We start from the raw sequence: 25,140 nt of genomic DNA on the forward strand, positions 1-25,140 counted from the left end.
CTCAGGATAAATTTTTAGAGGCGAAAGAGGTAGATTAGATGATATCTGTGTTTAAAGCTTCAGCGTGCAGCACCAAGATGCCTTCTGAAAAGGGAGCATGCATTTATGCCTTTATTTCCTTTCCATATTATTATTAGCTCCCAAAGTCCGTTCCACTAGCTCAACTTTCATATTATTTGTTGCTTTTGAATCTGATATGTATGAATTTGCTTGACTTTGAGAGTGAATAAAGTTTGTTATTAGCCATTTATTCTGACTTCTTTGCTTATTGGCCATTATTCATTACTTTATTAAGTTGCAAACTTTTTTCTTATTTACTTGTGAAAGCTTTTGATGTGGTAAGCATATCATATTACATATATAATAAAAGCTTACATGTATGAGCTAAGCATATTGTTATTATTTATTCTGCTTATTTACCCTTTAGAATTTTAACTATTATTGCTCCTATTCATACGTTTATTAAATTATGTTCACAAACGTGGCTATGAAGTTTCTGTTTCCAGATTTTTCTTGCTGTTTTCTTGGTAACTTAATAAGCAATTATTTAAAAATAAATGTCTCAATACTTAGAATACATTTTGTGTTGCCTGTGAGTTTAATGTGATACAGAGGATGAAGAAGCAAATTTCAATTTGTTAATGACTCAAAGATAACCTTACTAATTAGAGAAATGAGCTTGATTTTACACCATTGAAAGAAACAAGCCTACTCCTAAATGCTACATATTACTTATCAAATACCAAGCAATATGGACACTACTTGCCATACTACCATATCAAAGAAAATTTGCCAAGAAACTTAGTGTCAATTTTAATAAATACTTTTAAAGATTAACTAGAATTTGAAAGTGTAATTTAAAAATATGCCCATATTCAAAAGAAAGTGGTTAAATAGAGTGTAAATGCATTAATTTAAATATACCAGTAACTGGCAGACAAATGCGTCAGGAGTACATAGGCCTGTTGAGCTAAGGAGCCATTGGTGTCAACCTGTGAAGAGAAGCATCATAGTGCTGTTTACTAACTACCCACTTTGAAACTGTACTAGGTAATTGTGTTTGATAATTGTATTAGTTGGTTAAATGTTTTGCAGCCCAACTTTTAAAAATCACAAAGCCAAATATTTTTAAATGATAGAAACAGCTAAAAATAAATTGAATGGAATATTTTGCAAAGTTTATTTTTGTGAGAAGAGAGCACCTGACTGGCAAATCCCCCAAGTGGCTAGAATCACCATAGAATGGCTGTAGCTCATGTCCGTAAGATTGACTGTGAACAAATAGAGCATAAATAAACAGGTTATAATGGAAGAGGAATTTGAAGGAAAGAGTTCATTTTGTACTGCAGCAGTCAAGGAAGAGATATCAACTCCAGAGTTTGTCTGTGCTGGAGGGAAAGGTTCATTCAGAGGAGGACAAGAGCGTTGAGTATGAAGTGGCCTGGGGCCTGGGCAGGGCAAAGGGCAGAGCTGCAGCTCAAGTTAGAATCTGACAGTCCTGGAGTGCATGCACATGGTTCACAGACATTTTCACAGTTGTTGAAAGAGACATGAAGTAAAAAGGAGGAATGGGCCCGTTTTCATTTTCACTGCATTCGCTTACTCAGTTTCAGCCTCAAACCTCATTTCTATTAAGAGACACCCCATTGTCATCGCTAGCTCTTAGTGGGAAAAGGCAGTCAAGTCACCTTAAGAGACAAATGGCAGAGAGGAGCAAGTGTCCGCCGCTTTGCGACAGCCAGCAGCCTCTCTCTAATTGAACACATTTCCCGCTAACCGTTCCAACGTTGCATAGCCATCATGCCACATCTTCCCAAGTGGATTGAAATGGAGGGCAACACTTATCAGCATTTGCTACTGTTGTGAGTTACAATCCTTATCTTCATCCTTCTGTTCACTCCAGAGCAGGACATCTACACTGCCACAAAATAGTGAGGAATGCTGAAACCTGGGATGGATATTGATAGGATTTGCTAAGTTCCAGAGATGATGTATAAAATGGCTAATGTATATAGCTATGTGTGCAACTATAATAAATCAATAATTTGCAAGTATTTTGACATTTGGTATTTTAAACAACTCACTTTGCATGGAGGGAAACTAAAGCTTATAGATATAGGGTCTTTTACCTTGATCACAGCCCTGGAGAGTGACAGAGCTAGGATTTGAATGCAGGCATTGGAACTCTAGATCCTCAGCTCTTCACTACCACATCACATAGCATCCACCTTTTACCATGTGCTGAATCACCCTTGTTAGTCAAGATTCAGTTAGGTCTTACCTTGTCTCTGGCCTCTCCAGTGTGTTGTTTGTTTGTTTTTTGGTGGTTTGTACTTTTGACTTACAATTTTGTTACAGACATACCATACTTCAGTTGACTTGGTCTTTCGTTTTATATGGATTGTAAATTATATACTGCATTGAACTGATTCTCTTGAGCTAGAGCTACAACATTTTCAAGTGTTTCATTCAAACGCATGGGTGGAAAGTGTGCACTCTACACTTATTTACGGTTCCTGCTTGCCCCCATGCTGTCCTTTTAGCTAACCAGAATTCACATTGCCTTTGTGTCTTCTTAAATACCTTTCCATAGGAGTTCTGTCCTGCATTGAGTTTACTCTTTCTCTGTTCTTCTCATTTTTCTTCTTCACCCTCTCACATCTCTAGACTTTTAGGATAACGCTTTGGGAAGATGGATTCTCTGTGGTTTCTCCTTCCTCCTCCTCTTCCTCCTTCTCCTCCTCCTCTTCCTTTTCCTTCTTTTAAATGCCATCACCATTTGTCACCATGCCTGACATGACGTTAGCATATGATAAATGCTGCTTTTACTATTCCTAGGCTGATGTTCTTGATGCTTAGGATTATATTATATAAAACATCTATAAAAATAGATGTTTCTCTTTCAATATTTCTTAGAAAACTTGAAAGGGAATTATTGCTGTTGACCTGATGTGAGCTATTTTAGATGGTTTAAATGATACCCACAAGTCATGCCCTTTGAATTTTGTCTATTGCTTTTGTTTTAAAAAATATAAATAAACGTTCCTCCTCAACAGAATTGTTTGAATTTTCTCAACTGCCTGATCGTAATCTTCTCCAAACAGCTCCTTGAGGGGAGATCTTCTTTTCCTAGCACTTCACGAATCTAGATACAATCGTAACAGTATTATTTTGCATCTGAGAATATCCTGTTTTCCTATTATGGACTGACATTGAAAAAAGTCTACACAAATGCCACTTTGTTGTCTGTGGATTATAAACTAAATAAAATTGTTTTACAAGATTATACAATAATTGGCCATTTTCTTCCCTGTTAGCAATAAACTCATTGTTTTAAATCAGAACACTGTAGCTGTCACCCCAGTTCCTTTATTGCCATTTGAGGGGAAGAGTTAGAAGATTGGTCTCTGATGGCCTCTTCCGTCCCCATTCACTGTCTTTATGTGTGGTTAGTGAATTGACTTAGACTTTCGTTAGAGGCTAAATTTTGTCAGGTTAAATAGATGTGTTTTAAAACACTGTGCTAAATCCAGCATCAATATTCATAATATTCTAGAAACAAGTCTCTGAAGTAAATTTATGCAATATACTATGTTCATAACTTGGTTCATAACCAAGCTGTACTGGAAAATATGACTGCATGAGTTAAAGTAATACAGTTTGAATGTGCTGCTTCTAATATTCATTATTGGTTGAAATTATTGTTCAATTATTGGATGAAATTGGACTTATAAAGGTTTGAGAGAGATAATATGCTGAAGGAGAAGAAATAAAAATATTTTAAACACTACATTTAAATGTGAGAGTAAGGTTTAATTTCACACATAATTTTTTTTCCCTCTATGCCATCCATTTGCAGTGTCTGGCATGATGAGCTTGCTTTCCTGTGAACATTTCATTGGCCACTGCTTGAAAGAGGACCTCTATCTATCCTGTGGGGAATGCTGCAAATATTTTTGGCCCTAAGGAGTGAAAAATGTGAAGTCATGATACCTATACCTTCAACAAACTTTTAACAGTGTGGATTTAGTTGAGGCCTGTTTCAACTGCATTTATGGATTGAAATAAGTCATAAACTTTCCTTAAATCTTGGGGCAAACCATTTAAAAATGTGAAATTAAAGCTGCATGGTGATTGTCATGCAGGACTGGAAGTGAGAACCACTTCAGCTCTTGAAAGACACTGCGATTGGTGTTCATGTGGATTACATTTTAATATTATCCTGGAAGCTTAATTATAAAGGATTATTAGCAGATCATAAGAGGACTACAATGAAATAGGGTTGTGCAGAGTGGAATATTATTAGCTGCCTAAGCTTCAAGGCATATCTTCCTTTCAGGGATACATCTTTCTCCTATGTGAGCTGTGGGCTAAGTTTATAAGGACTACACACATTTGTGAACTGTGGACTAAGTTTATAAGGATTACACACTTTCCCCCTCATGACATGTTGGCTAAAATGTCTATCTCTGTCCTGTTACTGTCTTGAGTTTCTTGTTGGCTGGCTGTGCCCCTGCTGCTAGACTGTGATTTGTAGAAGCACGGCTTCATCTTTGGTCCCTCAAAAGCCATTGAACTGCATTGGCTGATGATTGTAAGGTGAGAAAATATGAGCAGGATACAGGATCAGGGGATCTCTATTTTATGTTCTCGTCAAAGGTAACAAATGGCATAAATGAATGCATGAATGCACATACTTGGACTCAACATTTAAAAAATCACAATTAGCCAAAGAATCAGGCCTGTCTGGCAAGCTTTTCAACAGGTGCTAGGAGTGGTCTGACCTCAGCAGCTCTGTCTTTCATAATGTGGTACAGCATTGTCTTAAAATACCACATGTTGACTTTGTCGTGTTAACTGTGGGAATGTTGGAGGAAATACATTTAGGCACTTGAAGACTATAAGTTAAGAGATAAGGCCAGCTGATACCGTGAACAGTGTGCCTGAGAGGTAAATTGCACCAAGAAACTAAACATGACAGGCTTAGATAAAACACTTATTATGATTAATACCAGAAGTAGTAACAAACTCATTTCTTTCTGCAGCTCCAGGAAACTCAGCGTTAGCTGATAATGTTTATAGCTCCAACTCCCTGACCCAATGCCAGGAGCTCCTTAATGGCAGGCCACTAATCTGTGAACCATCAGGGCTTTCGGACTGCTGCTTTGCTGATTTTCAACTTTCCTTGAAAGCTTTACAAATTGTTACTGTTCAGTTCCCCCACCAAGAACGCAAAGGGCACAGACTGGAGGCCCGGTATCTGCAGAGAGATTCAACATCACACCTTTTCCTAGATACAGCTGGCCGTCATCTGTGGTTGGTTCTTAGAACATGATGAGGATTCTGGGGAAGAGATTGCTAGTCATTGCTGATGACTATAGATGAACTATATTCATGAAACTGATGTTTGAGAACTTGCTTTGGGCAAGTCTGAAGTCACAAGGGCTGCAAACTCACATACGTATTAACATGGTAACATACACAGAAGGCAAAGTCCCCTGTTTTCATCCCTGTCATCCACAAAGATGTCCACATCTTTTCAGAACTAGCGTGATGTTGGAACTAAAATAAAGTCCTTACATTCTAATTCATTTTCTGCTGATCCGTTGTCCTCACATTCTTACCTATCTCATTTTTGGGAAGCAGTTTAGTTCTCTGAAGAACCTTTTTTTCATATTAAGTTCCACCCAGGACTGATCCAACACATCTCAATAATTTTGGTCTCCTTATTCTAACTTGGCACCTTAGCATTGTACACAAAAGGCAGAATTTATTCAGACAAATTCTCAAAACATCATAATTTCACAAAGGTGTGTGATCTACTTGTAGAAAATTTCCAGTTCCTTGGACTATTTATTGTTCAGGGGAAATGTTTTTTGAGTAGATGCATTCTTTAAGAATACAGACCACTGTTTAAATATTCCACATTATAGGCAGAGTTCAGAGTGAGTATGTTGCTTTGCATGCTGTGTGACCAATGCACGATGCCATTTATGACTTCCTTTAGTGAACTCTAAATTGTACATTGTGTTTTGGGCATCCATTTTCTTATAGACTCACATTCAAAGAAATGGGTTCAACTGTAGGGAAGTAAAACAAGCCCTAAAGCTTTCCCTTCAAACATGTATTGACATCTACTACGTTAGTTTACACCTCCCACTAGAGTTGATATCTTTTAAAAAGTCTGTCTAGAGGCCCTAAACTCATCTCCTTTGTATGGCCCAAATATTGCAGTGATTGGGATCTTACTTAAAGTCTTTCTTCTGAGTTCACACTAATGAATAGGTTAAATAATCTTTGGCTTTAATTGTACATCTATATAATCTTATCAAGTACATAACCTTTTGGGAGCATAGCATTAGCAATCATTGCATGCAAGTTGCATGGGAGTGAGGAACCTTTATTGATTGCTTTTGTTACTGTGCCTTTGGATCTTAGAAAAGTGCCAATGCACTACAGCACTGATAATTGATAATGAGCACTCAACACACACTCATTAAATAAATAATTTAATGAACAGATATATGAAAATTGCAATGTCTGAACACAGAAGAAAAAGTTATAAACAGCGAGGCGGGAAGGGGTAAGTCCTGTAAAGCAAAAGTATCCATGTGCAATTTCTCTCATTTCCAAGATGGCAGCCCAGAGAGATGGTTTATATCAGGAAAGTCAAGGAGGGTGATGTAGACATGTTTCTTTGTTCATTCCCTCGTGTCAGCTCATAGTATGTAAGGGCCCCAAATTCCAAATTCTCCTAATAATTTGCCCCTTTCAGGAGTTGCAGCATATTTTCCTTTACCGGCAGCTTTCAGGGAGAGTTGACAAGCATGCTGGTGTTCTTGGGACCAAACTGACGATACGATTGGGAGCAAGGAGTTTGGATGTGTTTCCTAGGAACACAAGAGTTGACGAGGCTGTGAATGCCAGCATGGATAGAGGATGCCTGTTTTTAGCAGTTTTCAAGTCCCTCCTCTTGTTAACATGTTTATCCCACCAAAGGGTCTGCACATATAACCTCTTTGAAATTCATGAAAATGAACCTTGTGTTTTTTTGCACAATCTTTTTAAGGATTAAATTTTGAAGTCCAGAAAACCAATCAAGGTTAGGAAATTTGAAACACCAAGAGTCCACAAACATCACAGTGAATTACCTACCCTAGAGTAGATAATAAGACTAGGCTTCAGTATTCACAAAGTCTGATGACTATAAAGGAGACTTGTATGGTGGATTGCCTGTATCTCTGCTATAAGACTGTGTTATCAAGGGTTCTTGGTTTCATATAGTGAAATGTAGTCTGGACAGTTTAAAGATAAAAGGGATAGTTTAGAAGGTTTATATATTACACAGAATCAGGGGAGGCTGGTGAGGCCAGAGGTTAAACCACCTAAAGCTATTATCAGAATTATGGCCATGGCTCCTGATGGCACCAAAAAGTTGAGTGCCATGAATGCACCCCTGGTGAAGAGAACACAGGCACCAGTAACGAGGAACACATCTTTCTGCTCACGTTCTGTGAAGATGCTGCACTTTTGGCTGCCTCAGTGCCCCTAGATCCCACACAGCCTCTGCTCACCGTGCTTTTTCCCAAGTCGCAATGGATGTGTGGCTTACTGGCAGAGATCCTGCCTAGCAAACTGGGAAAGACCCTGGGATTGATTGCTAGCACTGGAAAAAAGAAACAGCAAGGTGGAAAGATATGTAGGAGAACTGCTTTAAAGTTATGCGTAAAGTGATAGCATGTGAAAAGATACTCTAAGTCCTTATTATTGGGAAGAATTTGTTAATTTTTACACATGCCCTTGCAGGTCCTTTTGCATTTGCCTAATTCTTAGTAAAGAATAATGTACAGAAGTGGAGTTAATAGAAAAGTCGTTTTAAGCTTGTGAAAATAACACAGTATTGATCTTCAACAGGAGTTTTATCAATGCACACTATACTGATAGCAAAGAAATGTTTATCCCAATGTTCTTGTTTGCACAAGAATAGCTAATATCATTAGAACATTTTCCTTCAGAAAATGTAGTATAGACTAAATGTGAGATGTGTAGAAAGAAGCCCTTGCTTGCATTGTGGCAATATGAACTTTTAATTAGCTGGTTAATTATTCTTGCACAAAATTTATGGGAAGAGGATAGATCAGTTGGTTTTAAATGAGCAGTTTATTTTCTATATAACCTTACTTTAAAGAAAATTTGTCCAAATAACAGAGATCTCCCACGTGTTTGCCAGAGTATCTGCTTAGAGCTTTTTGCTTTTGAACTTGAAAAATATACTTTTTTTTTAAATGTCAAAAACCGAAACATCTTTATTTTTGCATTAGTCCAATTTCTACTAACTAGTGTTATATGAAATGTTAATTAGCAAGGATTCCAAAGCTGCAAGAAGAGTTGCACAATTTTGTAAAAGAAAATGATATGTGGACAAAAAGCGGACAGAAGATTTCAACAGCAATGTGACTGGTGTGACTTCATTTGAGTTCTAAATGTGTCTCACTTCTAAAAAGTATTAAAAGTGTCCAACGGAAGCCTAGTTTTTAAACCCCTGCCCACGGCTGTTTAAAGTGGGTCATACTTCCGTGTTTGCCCTTCACACTTGTCTCTTTGATGACTCTAAAGTTACTGCAATAACTTCATAGTAGAGTCTACTGATCCCAGGTCCTCGGAATGTGCTTTTCCTAGGTGTGGGGACCAGCTTTGGCGTAAAGCCGCTGAGTCCTTTGCTTTTGGTTCCTTGTCTGTTTTGCATGTGAGAGTCCTGGTGTTATCAGTTCTACTTTTCCACACCGTGATCACTGTCATGGCTGAAGTAATTGTTTTAGTACCTTCTCCCGGACTGGCCCTTCTTTCTGATGTATTTTTTCTTCTCCTAGTTGAAGTGTACTACACAATGCCTCACTGATCAACGGTGCAAACAATAACACCCCGACACGCCCCTGTTTCCTGGACAACACGTTCCATGGTGCTACTGTTGCTGTGGACACGGTTGAGATCTCAACTCGGCTTGACTTTCATCTTTTCTGCTCTGCTCCTCGGGAGGCCAGACCTGACCACTTCCTCCCTCAGGTGCACAATGCAGACCCGTTTCTTCAGTTCTCCTCCCCTGGCTTAAGTCGTCTTTCATGTCCAGGCTTCTTTCCTATGGACTCTCACCTCCCCTGTTCACCCACTGTTTTAGAATTCCCACTTTGATCCACCTTTCACTAAACTTCAGAATGTTCTCTTTAAGCAACCAGAAATGAACATTCCTTTCTCTTGGTAGATAAGTTCTCAGGTGAGAACCTGTCTGCTAGTGTTCTGTCAGTTCACTTTGCTTTCCTGTTTTATGTGATATTCATTTCTTCAGTTAGCAAATGACTATTAGGAGGCAGTTGTATGCATATTCTTTCTAAGAGCTGTCAGTATACACAATACTGTCTCCCTTGGATACTACCAAAAGAGTGTTTCCTAGGGAGATCAGGTATGTGTGTCGTTACAGGGGGAACTGTACAGAGATGCTGGTTTAAGTATCCCCATATGGAAGCTGCTATAGAAGAGACACCTTCCAACCAAGGTGAAGATTGCATTTGAAGTGGTCTATGAAGTGTTCGCACACAGAAGGCTCTTGCTCCAGCCAAAGCAACAGCAGAGAAAAGTCACAGGAGTGTGAAAGTGTGTTTTATATTCAGAGAGAGACAGATTGCTCATTTGGGTTCTAATGTAGACCGAATAAAAAGCAACAGCAAGAAAACAGTTCACAAAAGTACGTGAAGCTGGAGAGATGGCTCGGCACTTAAGGACTCTTGCTTCATGGTCAGGAAGACTGGTGATCCGGTTCCAGCATTCACCAACAAGCCGAGCATCCCACAAGTGCCTGCCACTCCAGCTCTAAGGGAATCCAATGCCCTCTCATGATCTCTGTGCTAGCACACTCATGTGTATTCACACGTGTACACATATAGTCTAACACACACACACACACACACACACACACACACACACACACAGAGAGAGAGAGAGAGAGAGAGAGAGAGAGAGAGAGAGAGAGAGAGAGAAGAGAAAACATTTATAAAACTTTTAAACATGTTGGATTAATTGAAGGCTACCCCATAATGCTCAGGACAAGCTTACTAGGCTTCATATTGAAGACATTAGAAAGATATTGGATATTTTGATTTCATATCAAATTCAAGTTCAATCTACAAGAAGAAAATTAAATAGATTAATAATGCTGCCTCGGAGACTAGAAGAGTCGGGATGCCTTTTATGGAGGTGGAAACCATAAGATCTGTGGTTTAGGTTAGGTTAAAAAAAAGTGTCTATGGGTTGCAAGGGACTAATACAGGAGACTGGAGTAATAAGAGGGGGATGAGGGACTTAACAGTTTATAGGTAACAGATATACAGTAAGGGACAGGGACTTTATGAACATTTGGTACACAGTAGATACACGAAGATGTTATACTTCTGTTCAACCACTGGGGTGCTGCTTGATAAGTCCTGTTTGTCTTGAATCACTCTGGTGTCCCCTGTTCAATTCACCGGGTGCTCAGGCCATTTCCCTTTCCCATGCCCCACCCCCTCCTCTATTCCAACAGCTAAAGGACTAACTGCTGGGCCACAGAGAGCCACAGAGACCTGACTGTGGGTACCCACTCAATACTGCTTATTAAATAGTTTGAACATCACCTTTGACTCAGATGGATTTAGTAAAATTAGGTTCAAAATACCATTTCTCCATTCTCGCCTCCTTAGCTCTCTGAGAAATGAAATTATCAGCAAGCCAAAGCAAGACGGGGTGGGGATTTATCAGATGTTCTGCTCTGAAGAATGAGAATTCCAAGTGATAGCCAGGAGGCAGAGATTTTCCCATCATCAATATATCAGGCTTAAGCATCAGCTTTGGAATTTAGATTAGGAAAATGCCAATTCTGCTTTCTGTCTAGTGAGCTGTGCTGAGGGCGAAGCAGGTCAGTTATCATAATATTAAGTTTCGTGTTCCCCATTAAGGCCTTTTGTCTTTGGATTCGAACCTCTTGAAGAACAAATACTTGTCTGAATTGTTACAGTAATTACACAGTTAGAATCGCACATATTCACGTTATTTGCTCCTAGCTAAGCTGTAATTATCAGGAAGTACTTAGAACGAGATGGACAAAATAAGCACTGATACATTTTTTTCCCTGTTTTGTGAGTTACTTTATTCTGTCAACTTTCCTTTGCTGGGCAGATTTTTTTTGTTTGTTTGTTTGTCTGCTTGATGAAATGTTTATTTTTTTGCTTGTGCATTTTGAATCCTAGACACAAGATCATTGCCCAGATCAACACTTGAGTTTATTTCTGTGACAACTGCTCCGTGCTATTCATCATAGTTTCTCTTTGCAGCCCAGTATAACACTTTACCAAGCTGTAGTAGCGTTGAAATGCATTTTGAAATCAGAGAATGTGATGCCTCTGGCTTATTTTGTTTTTATTGATTGCTTTGGTCATTCCCTACTGCTTTCATATTGTGCCCTTTACTTTTCATAACATTTTTTTGTGATAGAGTTACAGCTATGTTGCCACTTTATGTTTAAAAAATGGAACAACCGGGAAAAATAAACTGACTTGCTCAAGGTCCATGTGTAGTAATTAGAGAGCTTGAGATTCAAACCCAGGCAATATTACAGCCAAATCTGCACTGCTTACCACGTATTTTCCTACCTGACATAAAGTTTAAGAAGATACATTTTGAATAAGTCAGGGTTTGTGACTCCATAAGTATAAGGGATTTTTTCCAATATCAAGTCAGTTCAGTTATTAAAAATCGTCTACTTTTTTATTTGCTTAGAGGTCAACAGGAGATATTAACGAGTTTCTAATAGAAAATGAAGTTTTCTAATACCTCTCCTTGTTGAGCAAAGTCTCCAGAGAAAAGAAAGATATTTTGATTCTTAAAGTTGTTTGCATGTGGTGGGGATGAGGTATAGAGTGAAATTACAGTATGCATCAGTGGAGCCATGATTGGTGAGTGCTGTGAGAAAATACAGCGGCAAACTGGAGGTGTGTCCGTCAGTCTTCTCAGTACGTTTACAACTATATATGGGTGAAAATAATTGAGAACTGACTTCCATGAGCAAGGATAGTTATAGAAATTCATCATTGTGTGTGTATGTGTCTGTGTGTGTGTGTGTGTGTGTGAGAGAGAGAGAGAGAGAGAGAGAGAGAGAGAGAGAGAGAGAGAGAGTTGATTTGCAATAAACAGGAAAGCAACTTAATTCAAAAAAGGATATAGTTTTAGAAGGAAAACTGAGAAAAAATGCTGACTATCACAAACTTTTCTAGGCTATATTCAGGAGAGGGACAGTGGATTATTATCCAGAATTAAACTGTTAATAAATTACACTGTGAATGTTAGGTGAGTGTTGCTTAAAGGCCAGCAGGAGGAGAGTAGCAAACGATATGGATGAAGCCTCCGCCCTCCTGAGGGTCATGTGAATAAATAAATATGAATGAATGCAAATACACAAGTAACAGTTATGCAGAGGGTGGTGTCCCGGCTGTGGAGGAAATGCAAACATGGCTACAGGGAAAGAAGAGAGGCTTCTTCGGTGTAAATGGAGGTGGGGAGTAGAGACTGGCTTTCTAAGTCAACTGATGGTCATGCTATTTTTTGCCTCCATGTCTTCACACATTCCATGATAAGATATGTGGCCAAAATCCACTGGGATCAGAGGACACAAAGAGCCATTTGCCTTTCAAATGTGGGATTGTGTGATTGCACATTTACTATGTCACTAACACTGTTGGATTTGGTTGTGTCTAGATCAATTGGGCAACAGTGCATTAAAGCCATCTATTTCCCTGTAATGGAGGAATTGATAAATTTATTAGTGCATTAGTTCTTAGATGAAGGACTTAAATATTACTCTTAAGAGGAAGTGCTTTATTTTAAATGACAGCCCAAGAGGGTGAGATTAATATGCACCATCATTAGCTGGATAGAAAGTTGCAGAAATAGTAAGAGACATGGGCTATCACTAGGAAAAGTTAAAATAGTTTGGTTTGTGTTTCTATTGGCTTTGACTAACTTTATAGTTTTGATGGTGATAGACCTCTGGGCACCTTGTCAACCTGAGGAGACTAACCTCTCCTGGGAGGTTTGGAAGTCTGCAGGATGTGGAACAACATCAGGCAATGTTCATTAGCAGCAGATACTTTATTACTAGTGGGAGCATTCCAGATGGAACAAGTAAAGAAAAAAAAGTATGGGGAGGTACTGAACTTGTGGCCCAGTGGTAGTGCCTGGTGTGGGTGAGGCTCTGGGTTCAAACCTTAGCACCATAAAAGAACAAAACAGACAAACCAAGACAAAAAACAGAATACCCCAAACAAAACGTATTGCCCAGTGTGATAGTATATAACTCTAATCCCCAAATCCAGGGAACTGAAGCAGGAAGATCATGACTTCAGGCCAGCTTGGACTATATGGTGAGTTTCAGACCAGCCTGGGCTACGGAGTAAAATCTTACTTCAAGGAAACACAAAACTCCAAAAAAAAAAAAAAAAAAAAGAACCGAACAAAAAGCTAACAGCCAAAGACCACAATTCATAATTCCGACAAAATTCATGTGTGCAGGTGAGCTCGGAGCTCCCTGGGTAGAAGTACAAAATAGCTGAGAAATATCTATGAAAGAAACGCTTCAGAAGTTGACATTTGAGAAATGGAATGTATAATTTCTTCATTTCCTTTGTTTCCTCTTATTAGAGTATGCTAATTAGTTATTTAGAGGGAAATGCATAAAAATTATTATAAATGTGAAGAAGTCGGATACCATAGCTGGTGGATAGCTTGATGCTGGGCACCAGGTGGCCTTGGTTAGTGAGAAGGAACCTCTCTGGTGTGAACACCCTCTCTGTGGGAGTTCCCAGATGCCCTGTAGAAACCCACAAGTTTGAGAACCTGAGAAGGACAAAGCAACTCTGCCTGGCTGAGCTTTGTAAAATACAAATTTTCCCCACAAAATACTCCTTTAGTAACTACATAGATTTTTTTTATGCAATTAACATCTTTGAAAACAATTTCAGAAATCATGAACTATCAAAGCTCAACTAGGTGCTTATCAAAACTATTTGTCTGCCTGCAGACTCTTTTCCTCAAGACTTCCCACTAATATTCTTTCTTAAAATAGGAAACATTGCTGTTACAAATACAATACAAATTTATTTAGCATGAAGCGCCTATTCTTAAAACTACTTTATTGAAACAAATTTTTTATCAAGTATTTATTTATTTATTTAATTATTATTATTATTATTATTTTGGATTTTTCGAGACAGGATTTCTCTCTGTAGCTTTGTGCCTTTCCTGGAACTTACTCTGTAGTCCAGGCTGGCCTCGAACTCACAGAAATCTGTCTGCCTCTGCCTCCCCTATCAAGTATTTTTTAATTTTCTAGGTAATAGCTGTAAGGTCTACTTTTAGAAAATAACTATCAAAATTGGCTGTGCCAGTTTGTGTGATAGGCTCAACAACACTACAGATTCTTTATCACTTGGGCATTCCAAGGAAGCAGGGGTCTCCAAGGGGGAAATTTGTTCCCAGGGATGTTTAAGACTCTGTGTGCTGGGGCCGGAAACAAGGTTATAAATTGCATCGATGCTGATTTTCATTTCTTGGAAGAAATTAATGTTAGTAGTACCGAGTAACTGACTTAACACTGGCCCTCAGCCTGTCCGACCATCACACACCCTGGGGAGTGAGGGGAAAAGGCTGGCCCCCGTCGGCAGTAGCACGCTCTGTCCCATTCTCAACTTACTGTGAGGTTTCCGTACACGTTTCAAAGTGTCACTGATTTTGTTATGATCAAACCAAACTTTTAACGAAGCAGCGTCTACAGAATGATACGGTCTGGTTGTGAACATTGTACTTCACAGGTCCATGTTATCTTGTGAACTGTCAAGATGGTCAGACACATGCCTTTGTTAAGATGGAAATAAAATTGCTCCAGTGTTTGAACTGTCTCTGAGATATCAGGTGGGGGTGAGTGCTATGCGACCTAACGGGGACGTTAAAAGAGCGCGCCAGCTAAAGTTCACGGTTTACACAGCATGTGATAGAGTAAGTGCTAGTCAAAATAAACCTGTGATCTTGGAGAATGGATTTTGAAAATTTGATTTAGAAAATTTTGATATGATGCCACTTATAAGATCTCTGCAGACCCACAGTGTACATTTCTCTTAGAGGTAGGAATTTTTGAACTAGACAGTCTCCCAAACGAAGAGTTTCAGTAAGTTTGAATCATGTGTTCAAAAATACATAGTTTGCAAGAATAACTGGTTTTCTCAGGAGAAAAAGAAATTTCCTAAAGAATTTAAATACTTTCCCATGAATCACATTGACTATTATTTGAATCATGTTATCTGTAGCATCATTATATAGTAAGTTCAAGTTATAGACTGATAATAGGTAGGAGTCACACATATACTATCATGTGATGGAGAAGAGAATGTGTCCCATTCTGGTGCAGGATACTATGTTAAGGAGTTATACAAATAGGTATGAAGATTTGGTAAGTGCAACCCACACACTTTGGAGCATGCTTCCCCAACAAATTAACTTATCTTTGTGGGGTAACTCTTTCAGCTGTGATTGGCATTAAAGTAAAATATGTTAGACAATTTCAAAACAAAACAATTCTTTATTTTTTTCTATGTGTATGTGTGTGTGTGTGTGTGTGTGTGTGTGTGTGTGTGTGTGTGTGTCTGTCTGTGTGTTACTGGGATAGAACCCAGGAATTTGTGCAAACTAAATAACTACTTGGTGTGAGTGACATTCCTCATGTCACTAATGTCTTTGTTTTAAAATAGAGGCATCAGTCAAGTTTGTTCTTTTTGAAAACAAAAGCTGTTAGTATTGCTAATAATTGTATTGAGTGCTATTATTTTACCTCCACCTCATTTTCAATTTAATCAGCTTAAATGAATAGCCTTAAAGTATAAAATAATTTACTAAGGCTAAATTCACGTAACTTAAAATGAACTTAATTCAGTGGCATTTACTATGTTCATATTGCTATATGAATACCACACGTATCTATTTTAAATCGTTTTATCATCCAAAGTGAGTTATCTATTCCCTTGTTCCTTCAGCCCCCAGGAACCACCAGTATGCGTTCTGTCTCTGAGGAGTTATCCATTTTGGCTCTTTAAAATAGATGGAATTTTGTAATATGTTACCTTGTTTGCCTGGCTCCTTCCACTTAACGAGTTTTGGAGTTTGATTCATGATGCAATGTAGAGTAGAACTTGGTTTCCTTTTTATGGCTAAATGGTATTCTATCACACACACACACACACACACACACACACACACACACTCCACAATGTAGCTACTTATCTATTATTAAGCATTTGAGGTCTCTCTCCCACTTGGCTATTGTGAATAATGTGGTCATGCATACTTTCATGTTTACATTTGACTACGTGTTTTCAGTTCTTTTGGGCACACACCTAGTAACAGGAGTAGAACTGAAGAGCCACAGATTAGACATAACAAGACAAAAGCTCTGATAATATTTTTAAAGAATTGCCATTGTGTTTCCCACAATTGTTTTGCATCACATTTCAGTATGTACAGCTTTAAAATTAATGTTATCATAATAGCCTAATGCTGTTTAGTGATTAAGAATGAAAATCAAAACATTCCAGAGTCCACCTCAGTACAGCACGTTGGTGTCATGGGCAGTGAGTATGTGATAAGGAGCTGCAGGGCTGGTGTGAGGTGGGAGCCTGTAGGTCAGAGTGGGATCTGACGAGGGGAATGGAAAGGGCTAAGACTGGGCAGCCTTACACAGGCCAGTGGCTGGCATTACTTGTCTTAGTGTAGGTGCCTGTGGTGCTAATGCATATTTTTGTGCTTTTATGCCATCATACAGTAACAGTCAAAATGATATGGAGACATGACCCTGAGGTCATGATGCGTTATTTGCAAGCATAATCTTCCTTGACATCAGGACCCACTGAGGTAGGCATGAAGCCCTTTCTCACTTTTAAGAGGGAAATGGAGGCCATTGGAAGTTAACAAGCTTGCTGTGAAGTGAGGCGAACGATCTTGAGTGGGAACCTAGACCTGTCTACTCTCAGAATAACTTCTCTTTCCATTATAAAACCAAATTGCTTTAACGTTTTCATTAAATGCTTCCACCAATCATTTGTGCAACAACTTTGTCCTTGGCTTAATTGACCTTTTCTGTTGAAATATAAGGAATAACAGCTCCAGAATGGAGATTCCCTTCCAAAAGTCACTGATACCGTGCAACTCAGGCTAAGGAAACCCCATGACTCTGCCTTTCTCCTGGGAGGCAGGCGCATGAGGATTCTGTTATTCCTTTTCATTTAACCCATGCTTCAGTGAGTTCTGCATGGTTGTTGTGTTACTGAGAAGGCCTGTGTTGCTGATGCATCCTCCTTTGGCTTTATGCCAACACTCAATCGCAGTCAAAATGACACGGAGATGCGAACTCGAGTGAAGCACGCTAGGCGTTATTTGCGGACGCAGTCTGTGTTCTAGCATCACTCTGGGCCTCCTTCCCCCTCATGCTTCATTTCTACTTTCCCGACTTCTGAGTCTAAATCTAAATTTAGAGGAAAGCAACCATCAGTGGATTGAAAAGGAAGCCCCCAGAGTTGGGGAGAACCTTCGCCAGCTACACACCTGATACAAGAAGCAAGTCAACGACCCAAGTGAGATATAGGCTACAGGCCTGAACGGAGAGTTCTCAAAAAAGAAATAAAATGGTCCAGAAATATCTTAAAAGGTGTTCACCGTCCTTAGCAGTTAGAGAAACACAAACACAAACAGTTTTTGAGATTTCATCCAACCCCTGTCAGAATGGCTAAAATCAAGAAGACAGTTGACGACCAACACTGGTGAGAATTCTGGGAAAGGGTAATCCTCATTCACTGATAGGATTGTAAATGGGAAGAAGTCTTATAGAAATCAGTGTGGAGAGTTGTCAGAAAGCTAAAAGCAGACCTATGGTCCAGATATGCCACCCTCTGGCATATATGCAAACAAATCAGTATCCTACCACAGCGATATTTGTTCAGCCATGTTCATTGCCCCTCTACTCACAATAGCTAGGGAATGGAGACACCTTAAATGTCCTGTGTTTGATTAATGGATTATGAAAGGGTGGTACAGACACACACAGTGGAATTCTATTCATCTGTAAGGAAAATAAAAGAATGAAGTTTGAAGACGAATGAAACTAAAAACTAATATACTGAGATAAGTATGCAGACCCAGAAAGACACATGCAGTGTGTGCTCCCTCATTTGTGGATTCTTGATTTTTTAAAATATAGGTAGATTTTTCCAGAACCGTACAGATGTAACTGAAGGACTAGAAGTTAGACGGACAGCCTGGCAGACAGACAAATAGGGAGAGGGGCTGTGGCTAGAGATAAATGTGTCAAATTTCCAAGGGGGCTGGCTTGTTCCTTGCACCCCAGCAGCTTAAAACAAAGGCCTTCTAGGTTGTTGTTTTTTTTTGTTTGTTTGTTTGTTTTTTGTCCCCCCCCCCCCCCCCCCCCCCCGCCAGTAGGTCTCTGCAGATGGACTGGCTCCACAAATTCCAGAACTGATTAGGACACGATACACAACAGTTGTGGGCTAATCAACCCTCCTATCTTTCTTCAAACTGACCAAGCCTGGATTAGGGGAGGGCGACTCTTTTGCTTTAAGAAACTCAGCCCTTAAGAAGAGATGGCAATGTGTGGCTTTCCTAGTTCTGCCTCTGATTGGCAGGAAGTCTGTCTTTTTCTCTGTAAGTCTGCTGCGTGTGAACATGTGTGCTTTCTCACCTCCAATACATGCCTTTCTTCCACTGTTGGTGCTGTCTACTGCTGCCTACAGTCTTGGAGATTTCTCCAGTGCTACCTGTGGAGCTTGGGGTTTTTCCTGCCTTTTAATTCTTTAACTGGCAGAGCAGATGAACCTGATCAAGACCTAGACTATGTCATAACCACATCTTTATAACTCTAGGAGAGAGACACTGGCAGATGGTACTTATCTCAGTCACCTCCCATCTCCCTCTCAGGCCTATATTTCACCCCCTCCTCCCCCACTGCTCCACTGTCCACTTACCTTGATGTCCTGGCATGGATAACATTCACAGCTTTCCTTTCGTCCTGCCTAACATAGGTGAGGCCCTGGGACAGTGACCTTGGGGCAGGATGGGGGGGGGGGAGGGAAGGGAAGGGGGAGGGAAGGAGGGGGGAGAGGGAGAATAAATCTGGTTCCAGGCAAACAGCTGGGCTCTTTGGTGTGGAGACAGTATGTCAGCATTACAAGGCCCTAAGGTGCCCAGAGTTATAGAGAAACTGTGAAACTCATTTTCTGAATTCAGGTTAACTATAAGAGGATTTAACTGCATTTGTATGAATGTTTTCAGAGTATGACAGTTTTAGAGCACTTGAAATAGTCTATGCGGAGCAGGCAGGAAAAGGATCTCTCTCTATTTTAAGGTAGAAGAGATGATTAATGACCACATATAATTGGTACAGCTCAGCTTACTTCATTTACACGAAAATTATTTGCTTAACAAAGTGAAGCTTTACTTTGTGAAAGCAACTTGATTTACATAAACATTTTTCAAATACTGAGGTGCCAAACATTTCAGCACAGCAGTTGCTTCCCAATAGCACTGTGTTTTCTGTCTCTTGCCCCTCCTCCTCTGACTCATGTGAGAATGGAGACATCAGGGCATGGCTGTCCTGTCACTAAGACCTAGGTTCACACTTAACCTCGGGTTCTTATTTCGTATCTGCCTCTAGACACATGGCAAAGCTCTTTTGAGTTATAGTGTTAAGAATCTGAGTGTATTAACACACACTTCAGGGGCTTGGTAAAAATTCAGTGGAGTAATATAATACATTAAGTGCTTACTCAGGGTACGACACTCTGATTTTGTGGAATCAATGACCTTTTAAGTTCTCCAAATGACATGCTTATGGGGACTATGTAACAGTTTATTCTGTATCTTCATCACACTTACAGCTTTATATTATGGTTTCACTTGTTGAGGTTTATTGTTGTTACTACTGTTTTGCCTACATAGAAGACAAAATTGAACATCAAGGAGTTTAAATCATTGACAACTGCAAAATAAAAGCATTAAGATTGAGGTCAGTTGCCTACTTGGAAGGCTCTGGCTGGTTTCCTCTGTGGTGTGTAGAGAAATGAGAACACCCACACCTTCTTTCCCTCACCTTCCCACTTTTCTTTTCTCTCCTTTATTTTTTTCTTTTTTTCATGCTGTCTTTGTTCTAAACTTGTGTTACAAATTTTGGGGTCCTCTGGCTAACATAGCTCTTTGATAACCTAAAAAACTTAGTGCCAGCATCCAGGAGCGGTGTTCCTGTGCTAACATTGTTGCGAAACACCCGGGGGTGTGACCAATCTCATCTTAATCTTTCCTTCCTTCTTTCTTCCTTCCTTCCTTCCTTCCTTCCTTCCTTCCTTCCTTCCTTCCTTCCCTCTTTCTTTTTCATTAGAAATGAGACTTCTTTTTACTGTTGCTTTCACAGTTTTAAAGACACAAGAACACAGCACATAAAGCGCTAAGAAAAGGACCTGTGTACAGTTCTCCTTAGATAAGTGAATGGCCACAGGGACTTCAGGCAGCCTATGGAGCTAAACCAAGACATTGCTGGACTCATTTATACCCTTGAGGGGGACTGCGGGACAGGGTGTTTTATTTGGCTTCATTTCTACTGGCAAGACAAAAAAAGAAACGTTATCAACTTGGAGGGATTTTTTCAGGTCTTCTGGATTAACCACTGAAAAGAAAAACAATTTTATTAAAAGTTCTTCACTTTAGCCATCTTTATAGAGGATCGATCTGAGCTATAGATTCCAAGAGGTTTTAAATTAGATGGTAGAGCCATTTATCTTTATAAAATCAACCAGTCAAAGCATGAAACTCTGAATTTCTTTGGAAAAATAATGTTATTGTACATTTGGTTGAGTGTTTTTGTACCAAGAATATGAGAAGAATTTATGCTGTAATTAGAAAATATTTTTAAAACATCAAATGTACAATGTCCCTTATTCTTTATTTTTTCTACTGGCATATATATATATATATATATAGCTTTCTTGAGAAGATGGTCAATGCCTTCATTATTTTCTTTCATTTAACAATTTCCAAAATAGCTCACCTCTCAGCCTCCTTGGAAGATGAACCACGTGCCTTTTCCCATCCTTTGTCTCTTGAGTTGTGGATATGCCTTCAATAGTTACTGAACCCATCTTGATGTTGGACCAGGTACATCTGTTTCTTCTCCATCCTGGAGGTGGGATCAGCTGTTTCCTCAAAGTGCCCTTCTTTCTTGCGGCAGGAATCTGTGTTTAGAGAATACAATTGGAAGGTTAGAAAGCCAAGCATTTCCTTTAGGATTGATCATCACAGCTTATTTCAAAATTCTCAAAATTATTGCTATTTATTAGACTTTAACATCACTCTAGAGTAATTTAGATCAGTAATTTTCAGTTTTTTTCTTTATGTAAACTTGTCAGTGAAAATACACTCAACATCCTCTGTCATTATTGATACATTTGTCCATTAGTGAACAAAATACAAACAATATTATATAATTCACATTATTAAAAAGTTATCCCAAAACAGAAATGGGACTTTTATAGTCATTTTATTTCCACTTACACACACTGTATTATCAGGTGCGGGATGTGAAGATTTGGTCCCCAGTCCAGGGAAGGCTGGTCTAGATTATGAAAATTAATATATGCTGTGCTTTATAGACTACTTTAATCCTTGCACTTGCTTCACATAACATCCCCTTTCCTATCTTAGATGCTCAAGATGCTGTGCTGATTCACTCTTTGTTTGACAAAATTGTGAAATGATGCTTATTTCTATTCAAAATTTTCTTAGACCCATACGTCCAAACTCCCGAGTGTCACTAGTGATTTGACTATTCTGTTTAAGTGTGCACTTGCAAATAATAACAAGCAAGAAGCCATTATCTGTTAGTCTTTACACAACAGTACTACAGAATATAAGAGTCTGTTAATTTTCAAACATGGCTCTTACATTCAGCTGAGAGCTGTAGTTCATACAGTCCTGGGAATTTAGCACATAGAACTTTTATTTAAAATTAAACTTTGGCTTTAGGAAATGTCAGGTATTTGCTTATGATTAAGGATAAAGGGCCTGTAGAAAACATGCTTGAAATTGTATTTTAAGTTGGTGTCTGTTCTGTTAGAATAATAATATCTTTCTTTACCTGTATATATATCATAACTTATTATCCGAATAAAAGATATTTTCTTAACTAGATCTTAAAGTCCACCACCATATCTTAGTCCAGAAAGGGTATATTCTTAAGAATCAATTAATGTTTTAAAATAATTTTATCTTAAATAAGTGTGTGTGTGTGTGTGTGTGTGTGTGTGTGTGTGTGTATCTGTGTCTGTATGTGAATATAGGAAGGTATCCATAGAAGCCAAAAAGCATTGGATCCTTGGGGTTGGAGTTACAGGAGGGTGTGAGACATCCACCATAGTTGCTAGGAACCAAACTCTGGCCCTTTGGAAGAATAGCTGGTAATCTTAACCACTGAGTCATCTGTCCAGCCCCAAGAATAGATTTCTTATTACAACATTCCTGAAATTATAAAACCAGACCTTTTAAGATAAACTGTCTAAAACCTTCATGTTAAATATAAAATACAGTTATGGTTAAGGATCACATTTTTATATTAAGAATAACTATATTGTATAATTATGTTAATAAACTTTATTCATTTTTTTCTGTGTTGTTCAGGGTTGGGAAACTATAGGTAACCAGCTTGTTAGTCAACTGATTATAATTGTGATAAACACGAGAGAAGCAACGTAAATAAGAAAAATGTTTGAGCTCATGCTCTCAGAGGTTTCAGTCCAAGAGCATCTACATCTGTAACTCTTGTCCTGAGGAGAGGCAGGCTGTGGTAAGAACATTTACATAGGCAACATTAATGATTTTTCACTGCCTACAAATTAAACGTTGTTGGCAATGAAATTATGAAGTTGTATTGTTACTTATCATCCAACATTACAAAATAGTTTTTTTTTCTTTTTTCCTTCAACTATTTAGAAATGTAAGAAACATTCTCTAGCCCATAGGAAATAGTAAATAAACAGTAATCTGGAATTAACCTCTAGGCTATAAACAGTTTTGGTTTTTTCTAATGACTTTGATTAACTTATAAAATATTGTCTAAAGAAGGATTCCTTAGCCACTTTCATACTGCTATGATAAAACACCATGACCGAGGCATGAGGAGATGACTTATTTGCCTTATGATTCCAGAGGGATAATAGTCTATGATGGTGGAGCAGAGGTAGCGGGCTGCTGGCTGGAGCAGCAGCCGACAGCCCACACTGAACTTTAAGTAGGATGTACAGGAACCAACTGGAAATGATTTGGCATTGGAAATACCAAAGCTCACCTCTAGTGACATACTTTCTCTCACAGAGCCACACCTTCTAATCCTACCCAAACAATGTCACAAAACTGGGGACCGAGCATTCAAATGCCTGAGCGTATGGGAGAAATTGTATTCAAACCACTACGGAGAAACTTATATTTGTTAATTCAAGGGCAAGAAGAGAACCTTGTCCTGGTAGAGATCACTTGATGGTCAAGTTCAAATGTCTAAAGATTTTAAGGATCAGGTCCATGATTTGATAGCCTTCTAACCTGAGGTATAGTATTAGTTTTTCCTAAATAATTTCCTTGTCTTAAACAGGCTCTTGCTCTCTACTTACAAGCATTAAGTGAATTGTGAGATTAGGCTCAGGCATGGAAATCAACAGGAATGTCCAATGATGGCAGCTGTAGTTTTTAGCCACATAGGAAACAGAGTTATATAGAACATCCTGTGAAGCATATTATGATGAATAATTTCATAGCACTTTTGATTACTTTATCTAATTTGATTGTGTCTGAGGCTCGTGAGGCAAGTATGGTTATTATACCATTCTCAGTGGAAAAAATTAAAACAATTTTAAACGACCTACAGTAGACTAAGCGTTTGAAATGATGAACTGAATCACTTCTCTTTGCATTTCAAAACTTGACATAGTTGAAGTATATATCACTGTGTGACCATTATACAAGTCTAAACACACTCTTATAATAACCAACATACTTAGTCACTTTCAAACATCATCTGCCTTTCACATATTTGAAAAGAAATCCAGAAACAGCACAAAGAATTTATCACATAAACACGAATTAGGTAACTTGAGTCATTTTTCTGGTGATTTTTAATGCCAGTTTCTGAATAATTATCAACACAACAAACACAGGAAGCTAGCACCCTCGAGGCTTTCCTTGAAGAAATCTGTTATGTCTTTCTTTGCTCCTTCTTCTCTAGTTTAGAAAATATTCTCTCTATGGAAATGTGGGCCAATATTTGCAGCTGTGATGGAGACAGGAAGGAAGTCGAGATGGACAACACACACAGGTACACCGAGTCAGAACTACTTCTGGAAAAAATGTCTTAGGACATTTCCACTATGAGAAGGACAACGCCCCATATACATATGGGCAGAGAAAAGCTATCATTACCAAGTTAATGTGAATTAAATGTACTTTTTCCAAAGGCAACATACTTATTTCCATGTGAAATGTAAACCCCATTACTTAGACTTTTGGCTTTTAGAGACACATAAAAATAAAACTAAAGAATCAGGAAGCTGGTTTTGAACTTTTTATTTTATCAAGATAAAAAAATAAGTAAATTAAGTAACTGACTTCTTTTATTGGCACACTTTGCTTATCTAAAGGCTATTTTAGAAATCAAGACACTAAATGGAAAAAAAAGAATACATTTGATTTTCAAATATTTTTCTTTTTACTTTTTTTGGGGGTCTCATTTTACCAAACACAAGAAAATTCAAGTTTCCCTTAGTAGCCCTTGCTAACTTGCTTGCCAGTACTGTGGAAAGGGTGTGCCTGCCAGCTTGCCAGTCTATCTATCTAGATTTCTATTCAAGAAAGGAAACAAGACCTTGAGAACATGTGGAAACACTAAGCTAATGCTATGCATAATGAGCTCCCCAGGCTCTGAGGGAAAGAGTGATTAGAAAGCAGCTTAGCATCTGAAGTGTGAGG

At 38.6% G+C, this 25,140-nt stretch overlaps 1 long non-coding RNA gene across 1 annotated transcript; it reads right to left on the reverse strand.

The window, feature by feature from the left end:
- Positions 1-6,496: 6,496 nt before the first annotated feature.
- Positions 6,497-9,215, reverse strand: LOC131912702 (uncharacterized). Its single transcript, XR_009379689.1, has 2 exons — positions 8,823-9,215; positions 6,497-6,890 (listed from the first exon to the last, which is right to left on the reverse strand). It is a non-coding gene; the product is annotated as an uncharacterized LOC131912702 (long non-coding RNA).
- Positions 9,216-25,140: the final 15,925 nt, after the last annotated feature.

Source organism: Peromyscus eremicus, chromosome 6 (assembly GCF_949786415.1).
Source record: "Peromyscus eremicus chromosome 6, PerEre_H2_v1, whole genome shotgun sequence".
NCBI classification, from domain to species: domain Eukaryota; kingdom Metazoa; phylum Chordata; class Mammalia; order Rodentia; family Cricetidae; genus Peromyscus; species Peromyscus eremicus.